Source organism: Dendrobates tinctorius, unplaced genomic scaffold (genome assembly GCF_039654945.1).
Source record: "Dendrobates tinctorius isolate UK_male_01 unplaced genomic scaffold, ASM3965494v1 ptg000029l, whole genome shotgun sequence".
NCBI lineage: Eukaryota > Metazoa > Chordata > Amphibia > Anura > Dendrobatidae > Dendrobates > Dendrobates tinctorius.
Window position 1 is genome coordinate 22,123,511 of NW_027361697.1, and position 17,661 is coordinate 22,141,171.

Here is a 17,661-nt window from a genome sequence, read left to right on the forward strand (position 1 = left end):
CAACGTTTTCTGAAACAGAATGGACAGCGCCGAAACTTGACCCTTCAGGGAACTGAGGGCAAGCCCCGCATCCAATCCTGCCTGAAGAAACGCTAGGACTGAAGGGAGAGAAAAGGACATGGGCGCGACGTCATTGGTCTCACACCAAGTGAAATAGGCCTTCCAAGTACGGTAGTAAATCTTGGAAGATGATGGCTTTCTGGCTCGGATCATGGTCTGAATTACGTGGTCCGAAAATCCTGCTCGTTTCAGAACCTCGGTCTCAACAGCCACGCCGTTAAATTGAGCGGCCGAGAATTGGGGTGGAAAATCGGACCCTGAGACAGCAGATCTGTTCTGTCTGGAAGCTTCCAGGGGGCGTCCGCGAGAAGGTTGACAATGTCCGCGAACCAAGACCTTCTGGGCCAATTCGGGGCGATGAGAATAACCGGAAGTCCTTCTGCCTTGATCTTCAACAGCTTGGGAAGAAGAGGCAGAGGAGGGAACAGGTAGGGAAGTTCGAACTGGGACCAAGGAACGGCCAGGGCGTCGGCGCCCACTGCCAGAGGGTCCCGAGACCTGGACACGAATTGTGGGACTTTCCTGTTGAGGCGAGACGCCATGAGGTCTACATCTGGGGTTCCCCACCGAAGGCAGAGCAGATGAAACACTTCCGGATGTAGGGACCATTCTCCCGCCGCGAGACCCTCGCGGCTGAGAAAATCGGCGGCCCAGTTGTCTACGCCGGGAATGTGAACCGCGGAAATTGTCGGAACGGAAATCTCCGCCCAATGAAGAATCTTGGACACCTCCGCCAGGGCTGAGACACTCCGTGTTCCCCCTTGGCGGTTGACATATGCCACCGCTGTGGCGTTGTCTGTCTGAATCCGTACCGGCAGTCCCTTGAGGAGCCTTTCCCAGTGGACCAGAGCAAGATGGATCGCTCGAATCTCCAGAACGTTGATCGGCAGCGCTGATTCCCGATCCGACCATCGACCCTGAACAGTGTGGTTGCGGAACACAGCACCCCAACCGAGGAGACTGGCATCTGTGGTTACTATCTGCCAGTGAATGGGAAGGAAGGATCGACCCGATAGAATGAGAGGTGACGACAACCACCAGTTGAGAGACCGCTTGATCCGGTAAGAAAGATGGACAGGGCGATCCAGGGACCGAGGCGACCTGTTCCACTTCGACAGAATGGCCTGCTGGAGAGGCCTGGCGTGAAATTGGGCAAAGGGAACTGCCTCTATCGCCGCCACCATCTTTCCCAGGACCCTCATGGCTGTACGGAGGGATGGGAATCGCGAGGTCTGCAGCGATCGTACTTCCTGCTGCAGAGAGAGAATCTTTTCTTGTGGGAGAAAGACCCTTGACCGACGAGTGTCGAACAGAAGACCTAGAAAGACCAGGCGTTGGGTAGGAACCAGACAGGACTTTTTCCTGTTGACGATCCACCCGAAATTGGAAAGAGTGTCCAGGACGATTGACAAACTTTGGTGAGCCTGTTGGAATGAGGGAGCCTTGATCAGAATATCGTCTAGGTACGGGAAAAGAACGAGGCCTCTGACTCTCAACAAAGCCATCAACACAGCCATGATCTTCGTGAAGACTCTGGGAGCGGTGGCAAGACCGAAGGGCAGTGCGACAAACTGGTAGTGGTGCTGTCGAATCGCAAAGCGCAGGAACTTCTGATGTCCGGAGAAAATTGGAACATGTAAATAGGCATCTTGGATGTCTATTGAGCACATGAATTCCTGCTCCTCCATGGAGGCGATGACCGAGCGAAGCGACTCCATGCGGAAGTGGCGAAGGCGGACCCTCTTGTTGAGCAGCTTGAGATCCAAGATGGGTCGAACTGCGCCGTCTTTTTTCGGCACTACAAACAGGTTCGAGTAGAACCCCGTGAAGCGCTCCGATTCGGGAACGGGCACAATCACCCCGGAACTGAGGAGAGCGGCGAAGAAACGATCCCGTGGGAGAGAGACGAACTCTATCTTGTATCCTGAGGATATGACCTCCCTGACCCAGGCGCCCTCCACGGCGGCCAGCCAAACGTCCCTGAAGGAAAAAAGTCGACCTCCCAATTGGAAAGGCCCCTCGCGTGCCCGATGATAGTCATGCTGAAGTAGACCGTCCAGATCTAGATCTGGACGGTCTGCCGTGGGAGGAGTGGGGTAGCCAGGAAGGAGTGGGTCTGAAGGAAACTTTCTTTCTCTCCTGGCGAGCCTGCGGTCTCTGTTGGCTGGAGGAGTTGTCCGCCGTATTGAAACGGCGGAAAGTCCGAAAGGGTCAAAACTGACGCCTTAGTGGGGGTCTGCGAGGCTTGGACTGAGGGAGGAGTGAACTCGTGCCTCCGGTGGCGTCCTTAATAATCTGTTCCAATTGGGACCCAAAGAGGCGCACCCCCTGAAAAGGCAGGTTAGTGAGGGACTTTTTAGAAGACAAGTCCGCTTGCCATGCCTTTAGCCAAATTGCACGTCGAATTGCAACAACGTTGCTTGACGCCTGAACTGCACAGGATGCAGCATCCAAGGAAGCGGAGAGAAGATAGTCCCCAGCATGGGAGATCTGATTGGCGAGATCGGCCAAATGCTCCGGTTGCGCCTTATCTAAGATGCCCTGCCGAAGGTCGTCTGCCCACGTGGCTATGGCCTTTGCTGCCCAGGATGAAGCAAAGATTGGACACACCGCTGCTGAAGCCGCTTCAAAGGCAGACTTCGCCAGGGATTCTATAATCCTGTCATTAGAATCCTTTAGGGATGCCACGCCTGAAAGCGGGAGAACCGTGTTATTGGATAGCCTGGACACGGGCGGATCGACCGAGGGAGAGGCCGACCAGTTGTCCGTGAGCTCCTTAGCAAATGGGTAGAGTATGCCGAGACGTTTTCCTCTTTGAAAGCGTCTGGTCGGATCCTCTCTTTCCTTGGTAAAAATTTTCCCAAACTCGGAATGGAAAGGAAAAACCCTGGAGGGAGTTTCTGCCCGTCTGAACGAAACCTCCTGATCTGAGGATTTCGCAGGGGAGTCAGCAATATCGAAGGTATGATGGATCGCAGCAATGAGGTCCTGCACTGTGACCTTCATGCTTGCATCCTGGTCTGAATCCAGCTCTAAAATCCCCTCAGATGACCTGTCCGAAAGCGCTTCCCATGACTCGGGAGAGGAGGCCCGAGAGGGAGGCTGGTGAGAAGGGCTATGCGGTGAGATGGGACTAGGAGAGGATTCCGGCTGGGAATCTTGCCTGGGTCTTTTGCGACTACCGCTGGCTGATTCAGATGGAACAATTTGGGACCTGCTTGGCCCTGCTGAAGAGTCCAGGGGCAACTTATCAAGAACGGCCACCAGGGACTGAGACACCCTGGCGAGGTCTGCCACTGATTGAGATAGCGAGGAGGCCCAGCCAGGCATGGGGGGCTCACTCTCACCTGGGGCCGCAGATGGCTCCTGGACGGCGTCAGGCTGAATTGGATTGCTACAATCCAGGCAGAGGGGAGTGGACTGGCCTGAGGGAAGTTTGCGATTGCACGAAGAACATGCAAAGTACTTGACTAAAGTGCAGGGGGGGGCGGTAGAGCGGGTACGATCAGACTTAGAGTTAGACATAGTGAAAAGCTGAGGTAATGCCGGAAGGTTGGGGGACAGAGGGCGGAGAAGGGTCAGTCTGCAGTGCTACTCACGGTCCGGTGTCCCCAGAAGCGATGCTCTGCGACCTGTCAGTGGATGCAGGTCAGAGCGAAATCCGGCCGACAGACCTCCTGAAAAAAACCAGCTGGAGAAGATGCTATAGCTGGTGCCCGGCTAACAGGCTGGGAAAATGGCGCCTTCCTGAGAAAAAGCGCGCGTTCAGGAGAGGAGGGAGGGCGGAGCACCACGCAGGGTTAACAATTCACCGCCCTCTAGCCAATAACAGGCTGTGCAGGTGAAGGACAGGCGGTGGGAGGGCCTGGGAAGAGCGGGAGAGAAGCCCGCTTAGAAAGAAGAAAGGGGCGGGGGGCGTGGCCGCGACGCAGCGGTAGGCCCGAACTGAAGCCGGGGCCTAAATTAGTTGCGGCGGCCGCCTGTCAGCAGGGGGTCGGCGCGGAGGTCCGAAAAAGTGGGACGCCGCAGTCGCAAGCCGCTCCCAATGGAAAAAACCCTGTGCTCCCTGTCCCCAGAAAGGGGGGAGGGAAGGGGGGGATGCCCAGCAACATTGAGCTGCCTATAGCCTTGTGGCGACTGCGAGCGACCGCAGCACCTACAACCAGGGTTCCCCTGTGACCATTGAAGAGGCGACCGTCGGGAATGGGCAGCCAGGTAAATAAATAAATAATAATAATAAATAAAAAAAAAAAAAAAAAAAAAAAAAAAATACTCACCCATCCACGATCCGTTACCTCTTTGAAGAAGTCTTGCGTCTCATCCAACCGACAGGCTCTGGTAGGCGAGTGGGAGGGAGAGTGGCGACAAGGACCCCTGGAGTCGCTGGCACGTCTTGGTGTCGGCGTCCGTCTGGTCCTGCCGCGGAGAACTGCAAGGATACGGGGTGGCAGTACACGGCGTACTTGCAGACTCCATGTGGGAGTACAGATGTGACTTTTCAATCTGTATCCCTCCGTAGAACCTGAAAAGGAACGACGCACGACGAGGTAGATATGGGTCTAATAAAAGACCCGTGTCCACCTCCTACTGACACTAAGCTAAACTGAGGAATTCTCTGCCGGTCGGTGGGGTGTACACTGCGGAGGAGGAGCTAACCTTTTTTTGTGCATAGTGTCAGCCTCCTAGTGGCAGCAGCATACACCCAAGGTCTCTGTGTCCCCCAATAAGGCGAACGAGAAATAGGTATATATTGTACAATATGGGATTTTTTTTTCGTCGTTTAAGAAATAATGGAAATGCATTAAAGGATCACAAAAGTCTGATGTGCACATCAAACAAAGCATGGGCAAATGCTCATATAGCAAACACTGCTCATAACTATATGATGAACAGGAGCTCATGGCTAAATGTGTATGTTAATATCAATGGGTAGAAGAGGGTGTTTGGATCAGTGAGGGTACGCCCTACTAGACAACTCTGTAGTTTACTTTTATGCAAATGGATATTTATTATTACATTATAAAAAAAAGTTGAATAGTGATAATGGGTGTAAAGACATAAGATGCAACTCACCAAGTCTTTTTTTTTTAGATAAAAATATCACTTTATTAAAGGCCCCGTCACTCATGACGATTTACCAGCGATCCCGACAATGATATCAACGTGTCAGGATCGCTGGTAAGTCGCTATGTGATCGCTGGTGAGCTGTCACACAGACAGCTTCACCAGCGATTAGCACAGCGATGCCGAGCGCGCGGCATTGCTGTGTTCTGTCAGTTACCAGCACGCTGATGCAGGCAGCTGGTAACTAACGTACACATCGGGTATCCAAGGGACATGCGTCCCTTGGATACCCGATGTGTACGTTAGTTACCAGCTGATCGCTGGGCTCCCGCCGGTCACACGCAGCGATGCATGCTGGCCAGCGGGAGCCCATCGACCAAAGAAATGTCCTGGGCTTTCCTGCAGCGATCAGCGATACCGGCAGGGGGGTGGTCGCTGATCGCTGTCACACACAGAGATCTCGCTGGTGAGATCGCTGTTGTGTCACAAAACTTGTGACTCAGCAGCGATCTCGCTAGCGAGATCGCTATGTGTGACTGGGCCTTAAGTAAAAGTAATTATTAAACACATATGTTATCTATTCCTGTACTCAAAGATCCAAACAAAGAAGATTATATCATGTGTTAAAATAAAATGGTCCCACAATTGATTTATTCAATAAATTAAGAAATAGTTCACAGATACAGTGGCATGTAAAAGTTTGAGCACTCCTGGTCAAAATTTATGTTATTGTGAACAGTTAAGCAAGATGAAAATTAAATTATCAGCTAGTGAAAAAAAAAAAAAAAAAAAAAAAAATTTGAAAATTGCGCCCGCCGTGCCTGCACAGTAATAGCCATCGGTGTATATAGCTGTGATCTGACAGCTGCTACTGCGCATACGCCGGCATCTTACTGGAGAAAAAAAAAAAATAAATTCCTCCTCCAAGATGGCACCGCCTGCGCAGTAGCAGCTCTCAGATCAGAGCTATATACACCAATAGCTGCTACTGCGCAGGCGTGGTGGGTGCCATTTTCATATTGATTTTTTTTTTTCTATCTGAATAACATTAAGAACATGTATTATTGGGACATGAAACATGTGATTATGCTGCAGAGGCCTCCCTGGAGTATGGGCATATCATTAACTTACAACTGAAAATAAAGATTAAACAACAACCACAAGATGGATTTCATCACCCAAGAGATCATTGTAATCAGTATAACAGCGCTGACCTGACAAAGTTTGTAGGTTACTGTGCACAATCCTGCTGAGGTTCCCTTTAAGCAAGTATTACAGCTTGCAAACACTTTTTGGAGCCAGCCAAGAGTCTTTAAATTTGTTTGATTGATTTTCATCCATTCTTCATTGGAAAATTCCTCCAGTTCTGTGGGATTCCTGTGTTGTCTTGCATGCACTGCTCTTAAAGTCTAGCCACAGATTTTCAATGATGTTCAGATCAGGGGACTGTGAGGGCCATTGTAAAACCTTCAGCTTGCACCTTTTGAGATTGACTATTGTGGATTTTGACTTGTGCTTAGAATCATTATTAAGTTGTAGAAGCTATCCTCTTTTCAACAAATATTATGCTTGCATCAAGAATTTGTTTAAATTTCATTGAATCCTTTCTTCCCTCTATGTGTGAAATGTTCCCCATGACACTGGCTGCAACACAACCCCAATGCATGATTTTTTTTTTTAATTGTAAGTTTTTAAATAAATTTTTTCCATTTTACAGAAAAAAATATAGCCAATTTACATTTTTCATCATCATTTATAGGATTGTTAACCAACATTATTGTATACTTTAGTTTTCGGTTAACCATTTTTAAATAAATAAAGTGTAAAAGCTCACGAACAAACAGACTCAGACAAAAGGAAACGGGGAGGGGGATATGATATAGAATGGTGTGACCTATTAATATCATCTCAGAGGTCATATATTTAACATGGCCCAAAAGAAATTGCAAGGAGGCCAAATGAGGTGAAATCTCTCTACAGTATTGTCATTAATGAAGGAAAGTGCCTGATCTTGTACTGGAATAATGAACGATAACTTGATTTGATTTTCAATTCATTCTAGGAATGTAAAATTCATTTTATAGTTTATTATGTCGGTCGAAATTAAACAAACCAAAAGGGAAGGGAAGGAAGGAAGTTTGGTGATGTCAGACTGAATTTTTTAGCACAGACCCTCCATATATTTCTGGTGTGCATCATTGGACGCAATAGGTCTATTGCAGGAGGATTGTAAGCCTCATTACTGATAGCAGCAGTAAAAGGCTCAATGCAAAGGACAGGGAAAAAGCAGGCACCTCTGGTGCAATTTTTAATCTTACTTGGTTTAGAAGAGCTATGAGGAAGATGTATCGTAGCCGAGGGACTATAGTGTAATCCCTCAACACCTTTTAAAAAAGGGCTCTTTATGCCATATATCTCAGGGTCTTTAAGCACAAAGGACCAGCGAAGGCAATCAAACGCCTTATCGTCCCAACTCAGGAGGCAAGTAGATTATCGGGATTTTTTGACCATTTCTAGGAAATAGACTGTGCTTCTGGTGTTGACGCCACCTTGTCTTAGAGGGACAAATCAAATTTGGTCTTTGTGGATCATATAAGGTAACCACTGATTCAGACATAATGATAAAATGTTTGTGAATATTTTAAACAATTGAATTGAGAAGGGCAATCAGTATCGTTGTTGCAGTCTAAACTATCCTTGCCTGGTTTGGGAATTACGGTTATAAATGAGTAGTATGGAGTCAGGAATTGAGGTTCCCTTTAGAAAAGAATTGAAAAAGGGGAATTAATGTAGGGATAAATTCATCTTGGAAGCTATTATAGTATAAAGTAGGACAGACCACCAGGTCCCGGAGTCTTCCCATTTGGAAGGTTATTGAATAGATCCTTAATTTCCTCTTCGGTAATTATGTCATTTAATGATGGTGTTGCTTCTGAGAAAAGAGGAGTCAATTGACAAGAGTCCAAAAATGAACCAATAAGGTTACTTCTGGGTTACGGGTTAGATGGGAGTGCAGAAGTAAAGTTGTGAAAAACACCAAGGTCAGTTACCGGTAGCCATGACAGCAAACCTGAGAGGGGAATCTGCCCAGCCAGGACACCTACTGAAATAAAAGGACAGTACCTCTTCCCCACTTCAGTTGGATTACAGAGCACAAAGAGGACCTCCGGTTAATTTACACACATAACCAACACCACATTATAAAAAAAAAAACAAACACCCAAACTATAGTGCACACCCAAAAGGTGAAAAAGGGGGGGGGGATATATGGGTGCTGTCATGGGTTCTGAAAAAACTGGCTACCGGTAAGTAACCTTGGTGTATTCCCTTCACCCATGACAGCACACCTGAGAGATTTTTGGAGAAATGAAAAACCCCTTCGGGAGGACCACCACTTGCAGCACCCTTCTACCAAAGGTCAAGTCCACAGGAGTACAGATTCAGTCTGTAGTGCTTAAAGAAAGAAGATGGTGTGGACCAGGTAGCGGCCTTACAGATATGATCAATTGATACCTCTGCCTTTTCCGCCCAGGAGGTGGCCACGGCTCTGGTGGAGCGAGCCTTGATGCCTTCAGGAACCGGAGCACCACTCGTAGTGTAAGATAAACTAATGGCTTCCCTGATCCATCTGGCAATGGTACTCTTAGACACCCCATACCCCTTTCTGCTACCCTGAAAGGCAACGAATAGGGACTGGTCCTTTCTCCACTGACTCGTCATGGACATATACGCTAACAAGGACCTTCTCGCGTCTAAGGTATGGAAGTATTCTTCCCTTGGATTTTTAGGGTTAATACAAAAGGAGGGCAAAGTAAATCTCTTGGCTCCTATGGAATTTAAGAACCACTTTGATATGATATGCCAGGTCCGGCCTTAGGACAATTCTGTCGTCATACACCTGTGTGTGTGTGTGGGGGGGACAAATAGACAGGGCATACTGCTCACCCTGCGGGCTGATGTTGGGCCACTAGTAAATAGTCTTAAGCATGAGGAACTTCGCAGATAAGTTCTTTAAGGGCTCAAATGGGTCTCTAGTTAGTGCCTCTAAAACTAAGTTCAGGTCCCATGGAGGAATTTTTTGGACTATAACCGGTCTGGATCTACTACAAGATTTTATAAACTGACACACCCATTTATTTACTGCCAAGTTGAAGTTATACAAGGCACCCAGGGCCGATACCTACACCTTCAGAATATTAGTTGCTAACCCTAGTACCAACCCCGACTGCAGAAACTCTAGAATGGACCCAACAGGGGCCTCATCCCTCAAGGGCTGCCCTAAAAACTCCAGGAATATTTTCCATGTTCTACAATAGATCCATGATGTAACCGGCTTCCTACTTTTCAACAGGGTGGAGACTAGACCTGGTTAGAACCCCTGCCTCTCAAATGCCATGCTAGATGGAGGCCCTTCACTTGAGAGTGGAATACTGGCCCCCAGTGATTTAAGCAAGAAATGGCCCTAATTAACAAAAGGTGACATTCTTGTGGATCACTGACCACCCACCCTCTTATCAAGGGTACCGAATTCGGAGGCTGATCAGGGGTACATACGACGTCCCTACTGGATACCTAGGAGTCCTGCGATCTCTGACCGGGTTGATGGCTGCCACTCCCGCTACATGAGTGGCTGATCCTCATAGTCCGCCCAAGACGATGCCCCTCCCCCCGCTAGGACTGAATTTTCGCCAATGGCGCCGCCATTTTGCATCCGGCGTGCCCCCTCCGAAGGCACTCGGGCACGCCCAAGACGGAGTAGGGAGAGCGGAGCGGCAGATGCAATAGAGCCCACTTAGCCGCGTCTGTGCCGCCCAAGCCTGCACATACGCCAAGGCCCCCCGGACCTGCCAACGGCACCTCCAGCATCTGAAGGCCGGCATACAGCCATGTGCCTGTTCTTCCAGTGCCAGGACAGGAGTGGGTAAGTAGGAACAATAAAATAATCTTCAACCCGCTCAGGTCTCAGCAAGATGGCTCCCGTCAGGACAGGAAACCAAATTTAAGCGGGGGGAGAGGTACCGCCCTTTTATTTCAGTAGGTTTCCGGTCCTGGCTTGATGGATCCCTCTTTCAGGTGTGCCGTCATGGGTGAAGGGAAAATAGTCACGAAAAATGTCCGCAATTTATTTAGGGTTATGTGCAATTTGATTATTTTTTACTAGCTAAGGCGTTAGGGGTAGTCTGTTCTGTATCACAAAGTTGTTTAGCTAGTAACGTGTGGGGCTTAGGCTTCTTTTACACTTGCCATATTTATGCTGCTCGCTTTTGCGTCCAAGAAATTTCTATGGGGGGGGGTCGCAAAAATTCGTTGGAGCTCCGTAAGGCCGTATTTACGGCCGTGAAAAAATATCGAGCTTACTCGATATTTTTCACGGTTTACAGACACGGCCCCCCACTGAAAAATCAATGGGGCCTCAAAAACAAACGGAAGCTTGCCCAGTGTGTTGAATTTGCGGTACACTGTGAAGACCGTATTTGCGGAACGCTGTATTTTTACTAGGACACTCCCATGTACTTCCTGTTTATCACTTTGAAAGGGCGGATTCTTTTCTTGAGTTTTTTTTATTGTTCCTTTTTTTTTTCCTTCAATTTTGACAAATTTCCTTTTTTACTCCCTACTTTTCAAATGCTATTCCAAACCAGAAAAACAGCGATCAGAGAAGATTTTCAGCCCATTTTTTTGGACCCCTCTCTGCTTATATTCGAGTCATATACACCACGGGGTCGGGGGGGGGCGGGGGTGTCAGGTCATACTTACCCATCCTGGCAAGGTCTCTGCAGCCCCCAGCTTCTCCGCAATATCCCTTCCTTCAGCGGTCACATGGTAACGCTCATTACACTCATGAATATGCGCATATTCATGAGTGTAATGAGCAGTACCACGTGACTGCTGAAGGCAGATCGCGGAGAAGCTGGGGGCTGCAGAGACCGTGTCAGGATGGGTAAGTATAGCGATACTCACCTGTCCGGGGTCCATCGCTGCTTGCTGCTGTCAGAGACGTTCAGACAGCAGAGGGCACGGTGACGTGGTTAGTGCGTGCCGCGCCCCCTGCAGTCTGAACGTCACTGACAGATGATGTGCCAGACAGCAGCAAGCAGCGATTGACCCCGGACAGGTGAATATCTCCAGTGCCAGCAGTGACACCGGCACCTGGCCCCAGCGACGGAGAGGTATGTCATTTTTTTTTTATTTTTAAATGCAGCAGCACATGGGGGCATAATCTATGGAGCATCTTATGGGGGCAGCATATGGGGCATAATCTATGGAACATCTTATGGCGCAATAACCTTTATGGAGCAGCATATGGGGCATATTATTCTATGGAGCATCTTATGGGGCTATCATGAAAAGTATGGAGCATTATGTGGGGCTCCTGATTCAATATGGATATTCAAAGACATTTAACCTACTGATGTCTCAATTAATTTTACTTTTATTGGTATCTATTTTTATTTTTTAAATTTACCAGTAGCTGCTGCATTTTCCACCCTAGGCTTATACACGAGTCAATAAGCTTTCCCAGTTTTGTGTGGCAAAAAATCATGCCCCCCGAGGAAGCTATATAGCGAAACGTGCGTTGGGGTCCCGCTTCCACTAATAAGTCTGGGTCTTGGCTTATTGTAATATTTTGTATAACAATTTTTTGCACTGGTTCTTTTTGACTTCATTATATCTAGCAGCGTTATCTATCACCATTCATATGTGATTAAAGCCCTCATTTCCTTATTTCTATATGGCAGATCTGTTTTTGGGATTGCTTTAATATTTACTATAGACCTATGGATATATTCTGACAAATATGCACTCGTGCAGATTAATACCCTATTGGTGATATAAACTGCCTTTTTCATATATTTGTAAAAATTTGCAACTACGCATTATACTATATAATTTTGCTATATATGTGTGTATATGTATATCTATCATATAAAACCAATATTTGTGCAATTTATTTTAATACTTGCCTATTTAGATACCCTCTCTAATCTACAGTTGTGGCCAAAAGTATTGACACCCCTGCAATTCTGTCAGATAATACTCAGTTTCTTCCTGAAAATTATTGCAAACACAAATTCTTTGTTATCATCTTCATTTAATTTGTCTTAAATGAAAAAACACAAAAAGAATTGTCCTAAAGCCAAATTGGATATAATTCCACACCAAACATAAAAAAGAGGGTGGACAAAAGTATTGGCACTGTTCGAAAAATCATGCGATGCTTCTCCAATTTGTGTAATTAACAGCACCTGTAACTTACCTGTGGCACCTAACAGGTGTTGGCAATAACTAAATCACACTTGCAGCCAGTTGACATGGATTAAAAGTTGACTCAACCTCTGTCCTGTGTCCTTGTGTGTACCACATTGAGCATGGAGAAAAGAAAGAAGACCAAAGAACTGTCTGAGGACTTGAGAAACCAAATTGTGAGGAAGCATGAGCAATATCAAGGCTACAAGTCCATCTCCAAAGACCTGAATGTTCCTGTGTCTACTGTGCGCAGTGTCATCAAGAAGTTTAAAGCCCATGGCACTGTGGCTAACCTCCCTAGATGTGGACGGAAAAGAAAAATTGACAAGAGATTTCAACGCAAGATTGTGCGGATGTTGGATAAAGAACCTCGACTAAAATCCAAACAAATTCAAGCTGCCCTGCAGTCCGAGGGTACAACAGTGTCAACCCGTACTATCCGTCGGCGTCTGAATGAAAAGGGACTGTATGGTAGGAGACCCAGGAAGACCCCACTTCTTACCCTGAGACATAAAGCCAGGCTGCAGTTTGCCAAAACTTACCTGAAAAAGCCTAAAACGTTTTGGAAGAATGTTCTCTGGTCAGATGAGACAAAAGTAGAGCTTTTTGGGCAAAGGCATCAACAAAGAGTTTACAGGAGAAAAAAAAAAAAAAAAAAAAAAAAGGCATTCAAAGAAAAAAAAACACGGTCCCTACAGTCAAACATGGCGGAGGTTCCCTGATGTTTTGGGGTTGCTTTGCTGCCTCTGGCACTGGACTGCTTGACCGTGTGCATGGCATTATGAAGTCTGAAGACTACCAACAAATTTTGCAGCATAATGTAGGGCCCAGTGTGAGAAAGCTGGGTCTTCCTCAGAGGTCATGGGTCTTCCAGCAGGACAATGACCCGAAACACACTTCAAAAAGCACTAGAAAATGGTTTGAGAAAGCACTGGAGACTTCTAAGGTGGCCAGCAATGAGTCCAGACCCGAATCCCATAGAACACCTGTGGAGAGATCTAAAAATGGCAGTTTGGAGAAGGCACCCTTCTAATATCAGGGACCTGGAGCAGTTTGTCAAAGAAGAATGGTCTAAAATTCCAGCAGAGCATTGTAAGAAACTCACTTATGGTTACCGGAAGCGGTTGGTCGCAGTTATCTGGCTAAAGGTTGTGCAACCAAGTATTAGGCTGAGGGTGCCAATACTTTTGTCTGGCCCATTTTTGGAGTTTTGTGTGAAATGATCAATGTTTTGCTTTTTGCTTCATTCTCCCCTTTGTGTTTTTTCATTTAAGACAAATTAAATGAATATAATACCAAAGAATGTGATTGCAATCATTTTCAGGAAGAAACTGAGTATTATCTGACAAAATTGCAGGGATGTCAATACTTTTGGCCACAACTGTATATGTCGATACGAAGTGTCGCTGATTCCTTTACATATTGTGATTTTTGATTGATCCATTACTTGTATTCTATTCCTTTTTGGAAGAAAATAAAAATATACATTTTTTACTCTATTGCTCTTTAATCCATTTTTTCTTTGGGTATTCGAGTATATACAGTAAGGTTTTTTAACTGAGCCCCAACATCTATAAGTAGTTTAAAGGTTATTCTGGAAGGATTACAGATTTTTAACTGTAAATTTTTATTAAAGTTTTAACAATTTTAACACAAAGGAGAGTCAGAACAAGCTTTTACAGTACAAAGCAGAGGAAATAAGGAGAATATCAATGACTCAAAGACCTTACTACAAAATAAAAACATTATATGAAACATCTAACCCAAATTTAAAAAACAGACAGTAAGACAGGACACACACCATAAGGAGAGGATGGGAAGGGGAGAGCAAGTGTCGTAAGAAGGGAGGATTCAGCATTCCATTACGGAATTAGTCATTTCTCTGTGCCAGAAAGTAATCCCATGGAGCCCGTACTTATTCAGAATTCTCCACACTTGCAGTCAGAATCTCTGTCATATTCCATCCTTTGGATGTCTTTAACTCTATAAAGCAAATGAAGGTGTGACGGCCAGGAGACATGTCTCCAGTTCAGGGCGATCAAACATCTAGACGCGGTAAAAAAGTGTAATAGCAGTTTAGCTGGCCTTTTCCCCATCCCTTTAGGACTAAAGATTAAGCAAATATATGGACGGGTCTAGATCCACAACAGTAAAGAGAACCTTGGAAATCAACTAACCTACCTCCCTCCAAAAGTTCCCAATTCCCGGACACGACCAGAAGATATGATACAGCGTGCCCACATCAGAGCCGCAGCGCCAACACACATCTGGTATATTGACGGGTTCAGTCTGCGAAGGAGGTCAAAAGTGTGATACCAGAACATAAGTATCTTATACTGATTTTCCTTGTAAAGAGTGCAGATAGAAGACTTAGCTGCCTTCTCCCAGATGATATGCCAGTTTTTGGGGGCGAGTTCCTTTCCCATGATTGATTTCCATTTGCACATGTAAGTGTTTTGGTTGACAACCATCTTGGGGAGAACCAAACCCTTGGGTGATGGCTCTCTTCTGCAAATCCTCTCAGAGTTCGTCGGCAGGGAGACTCCCGACAAGCCAAAAAGGGAAGCGGCAAAATGCTTATTCTGCAGGTATTGATAAAATTCTTTATTAGTAATAGAGAATTTAGATTCGACATCATCAAATGAGAGAAGCTCTGTGTCCCCATCAACCATATCTGCAAATCTAAACAAACCCGCAGAGGACTAAGGGTGGGCCATCATATGTTAAAGACTGCTTGGCAGCAGGCATTGAAATATAAATGAAACCACAGGCGAATTAGGAGAGGCCAGACCAAACTTTCATACAGGAGAGCCAGATCTCTCTCGTGAAACGAATGAAACCTAACAGGGGCTCCGGGGTTACAATGGTCCTCTTTAGCCATAGTAGCGAGTTTGGATGGACCGGCGCCAACCATAATTTCTCCATTTCTATCCACTTATTATATGCCCAAAACGAGGCCCATAAAGGGATTCTACGAAGGTGAGCGGCCCAATAGTATTTAATAATATCAGGGACCGACGGGCCTCCTTGTGATTTAAGGGAGACAAGGACACGTTTAGAGATCCAGTGATGTCCATCCCTCCAAATACATCTCATCACAGCTGCTTGGAGAGACTTACGCTCACTCATGGGAACTTTTACCAGCAAGGTCTCAAAATAATAGAGGAGTTTGAGAAGGAGGGACATCTTAAGACATAGAGATCATATTTGCTTCGAGAAGCTTTCATTCCAAAGTCAAAGCTTCTTGTTTACCCAAAAGCATGATTGAGCCACCCCATGCTTAATGGATAGCGAGATGATTCTTTTCCTGAAATTCTGTGCCCTTTTTTCTCCACACAAACCTTTGATGACTGTGGCCAGGAGTTACAGTATATTTTAAGCTCATTGGTCCACAGGACTTGTTTTCAAAATGCATCAGGCTGGTTTAGATGTTCTTTTGCATACTTTGGACTCTGAAGTTTATGGGGAAGATGTAGGAGATATTTTCTTTTGAAGACTCTCCTATGAAGGCCATATTTGTGCAGGTGTCTCTGAACAGAAGAACAATGTATCTCAACTCCAGACTCTGCTAAATCTTTCTGAAGTCAAACAGGGGTTCCGATTTGCCTCTATAGCAATCCTACGTTCAGCTCTCACTGAAATTTTGCTTGGTCTTTCAAACCTTAACTTGACCTCCACTGTTGCTCTTCACTGCAATTTTTTAATTTTTTTTTTTAACTGAAGAAAGGGCAACTTGAAAAACACTTTGCTATCTTCTTATATTCTTCTGCTTTGTAGGCCTCCACCATATTCAGAGTGCTTAGCACCTGCTTAGAAGAACCCATGGCTGGTGTTTTTGACACTAGGTTAGAGAAGGCTTGGTTTTTATAAAGCTGGGACATTTGCATCACTGGGCTTTTCCCAAGTATGATAGTGAACAAGCCATAAGCCTAATAGGCTAATAATGTCTGAAACTTTGGTTATACGAGTACACAAAACTCCAAGGGTGGCCATACTTTGGCTTTTTTATATGTAAAAGATCAAAGTATAAATATTGTCATTTCTCCCTTTGTACAGCATTTCTATTAATGGAGTAATAAATCCAATCAGCACCTCCTGCTCTATAACATCCAAAAACAAAACACAAATAACCTAAAATAAAAAGAATAAACTGCAAAAAATGCATGAAGGTAATAAGGGTATTTAGTAAACATAATTTTGATCAAAAGAATGTACAAGCCATCCCACCAAGTCAAGGCAACCCTTGTGGAACAGTCGTAACTCTTGTATTAAAAACTTTGCACTTGTCAAGTGATGCAAATGTGAACAAGGACTGAGGGACTGAACCACCAGTAAACGCATAGGCCAGATAGGCTAGAGATTTCCCAGCTCAGAAAGAGGGAGGTCACACCCTTATATGCACAGAATGCATTTACATTTTGCATACACATTAACTTACTTTTCCAGCTCATACCCCAGGTTGTTAATCAGTTCAATGTGCATTCTGTGCATATAAGGGTGTGACCGCCATGTTTCTGAGCTGGGAAAACCATCCTGTCTGGCCTATGCTTTTACTGGTGGTTCAGTCCCTCTGTCCTTGTTCACATTTACGTCACTTGACAAGTGGAAAGGTTTTAATACAAGAGTTAGGAATGTCCCACAAGGGTTGCCTTGACGTGACGGGATGGCTTGTACATTCTTTTGATCAAAATTATATTTACTAAATACCATTATTATTATTACCACCTTCATGCATTTTATTTTAGGTTATGTTTTGTTTTTGGTTCTCTGTGTAATGGTCATGTGTTATTTTTGCATACACATTAACTTACTTTTCAGCTCAGATCCCAGGTTTTTGCTCTATAACATCCAGCCTGGAGATCAGATACCATTTTTAACATGACTGGTTCTGACTGGCAGCACTAAACGACTGCTGCTCAGTAAATATTTACAGATCAGCGGTCATTTACTAGCATGTTTACACAGGCAGACTGATAAAAGATATTCATTGAATGACTGTAAAAAAGGGACTTGTGCTGCTGAGATTAGAGGACATGGCATTGCCAAGAATGATGAGCTAGGGAAGAGACATTAATTCCAGCGATGTATCACTTACTGGACTTCCCCCTGCAGTTTTGATATAAGTAATATTTTATCTGCTGCAGATCTAGAAGTTCTCTGAATGCTGAGCTCTGGTGATTTTTCTGGGTAGACTGTGCATATTCAGAAAGCTGTCAATCAGTGGTGGGAGAAGTGGTCTCACAGAGCAGGAGAACTACATTGCACACAACAACTAGTCCTCTAGTGATA

The 17,661-nt window shown here is 45.5% G+C and overlaps 1 protein-coding gene across 1 annotated transcript in view; it reads right to left on the reverse strand.

Annotated features, from left to right (window-relative positions):
• BTBD8 (BTB domain containing 8) overlaps nucleotides 1-17,661 on the reverse strand; it is a 118,214-nt gene that overhangs the window by 81,533 nt on the left and 19,020 nt on the right. The gene's annotated exons all lie outside the window — the stretch shown is intronic.